This window comes from Arachis ipaensis, chromosome B5 (assembly GCF_059453495.1).
Source record: "Arachis ipaensis isolate K30076 ecotype BB chromosome B5, ASM5945349v1, whole genome shotgun sequence".
NCBI classification, from domain to species: domain Eukaryota; kingdom Viridiplantae; phylum Streptophyta; class Magnoliopsida; order Fabales; family Fabaceae; genus Arachis; species Arachis ipaensis.
Genome location: NC_142440.1, coordinates 65,993,715 through 65,995,534, shown reverse-complemented (window position 1 = coordinate 65,995,534; position 1,820 = coordinate 65,993,715). Strand labels below are relative to the sequence as shown.

Below are 1,820 nucleotides of genomic sequence, written 5' to 3'. Positions count from 1 at the left end.
AGGAAGAGTACTTTGAACTAGACATGGATGAGAATATGGAGAACCATCATGAAGAAGAGGCTCACAAACCCAAACCCAGGGAAACTGTGGAAGTAGCATCCCAAAGCCAACCATACATGCCAACAACTTTGAACTAAAGCCACAACTCATCACCCTTGTTCAGAACAACTATTCATTCGGAGGAAGTGTTTAAGAAGATCCCAATCAATATCTAACCACCTTCCTGAGGATATGTGACACTGTGAAGTCTAATGGTGTTCATCCTGACACCTACAGACTACTTCTATTCCCCTTCTCACTCAAGGACAAGGCATCTAAATGGCTGGAATCCTTCCCGAAAGGAGAGCTTAACAACCTGGGAAGATGTGGTAAACAAATTCTTGGCGAGATTCTATCCTCCTCAAAGAATCAACAGGTTGAGAGCTGAGGTTCAAACTTTCAGGCAGCAAGATGGTGAGACTCTATATGAAGCATGGGAGAGGTTTAAAGACTTGACAAGAAGGTGCCCGCCAGATATGTTCAATGAATGGGTGTAGTTGCACATTTTCTATGAAGGTCTTTCTTATGAATCAAAGAAGACAGTAGACCACTCATCCGGGGGATCTCTGAACAAGAAGAAGACTATTGAAGAAGCCATAGATGTCATTGAGACTGTAGCTGAGAATGACTACTTCTATGCTTCTGAAAGAGGCAACACTAGAGGAGTGATGGAGCTAAACAATGTGGATGCACTGCTAGCTTAAAACAAGATGATTACCAAGCAATTGGCTGACCTCACCAAGAAGATGGAGAGGAATCAAGTAGCTGCAATCACCTCTTCAGCAGCAACTCAAGAAGGAGTGACTGAAGAAGCAGAGGGTAGTCAGGAGCAAGCCAACTACATTGGAAATTCACCTAGGCAAAACCATGACCCATACTCCAAAACATATAATCCTAGCTTGAGGAACCACCCAAACTTTGGGTGGGGAAATCAACAAGACCAAGGCCAAGATCAGAGACGCCACAACCCCAACAACAATGCAGCTCACCAACATCCCACACAGTGATCATATCAACACTCACCTAACAACACATCTCAACATCCATACCAAAGCCAAAATAGCCTTTCTCATCCCTCCAATCTCAACTCTCCATCATCAGAAGAAAGACTATCAAGGATTGAGACTCTACTTGAAGGCATATGTAAGGAAATCCAAGATAACAAGGTGTTCAAAGAGGAGGTGCAAGCCAATATCAAGAACCAGGGAGACACCATCAAGAGGCTGGAGTTTTAAGTGGGATACCTCTCTGAGAAGATTCCCAAACCTACTGATAGCTTCCCAAGTGACACAGAGAAGAACCCGAGAGGTGAAGCAAAGAAGGTCAGATGGGAAGATTGCAAGATGGTCACTATAAGTGATAAGGGTACTGAGGAAGAGCTAAACAAACATTTAAAACAACCTGGAGATACCTCAGTAGAGAGACAAGAAGAGGATCACCAAGAAACCACACTTACACAGACGGAGCTACTGAAACTCTACGCACCTTTTCCCCAAAGACTCAAAGGTGGTGTAGAAAAAAGAATATACTCAAAGTTCCTTGATATGTTTGCATCTCTCCATGTAAATATACCATTCATTAAGGCTCTCCAACAAATGCCATCATACACTAAGTATATGAAAGAGCTGCTGACCAGGAAAAGCTCACTCAAAGGAGGGCAAATAATAGTGATGAATAAGGAGTGCAGTGCTCTCATTCAACCAGAGTTGCCTACAAAAAGGAGGGACCCAGGGAGTTTTCACATCCCCTGTGCCATAGGAGAAACAATGTTTGACAAAGGA

At 43.3% G+C, this 1,820-nt stretch overlaps 1 non-coding gene across 1 annotated transcript; it reads right to left on the bottom strand.

Annotated features, from left to right (window-relative positions):
* Positions 1-413: 413 nt before the first annotated feature.
* Positions 414-520, bottom strand: LOC148564492 (small nucleolar RNA R71). The gene has a single exon (XR_015885611.1). It is a non-coding gene; the product is annotated as a small nucleolar RNA R71 (small nucleolar RNA).
* Between the last annotated feature and the right edge of the window lie 1,300 nt (positions 521-1,820).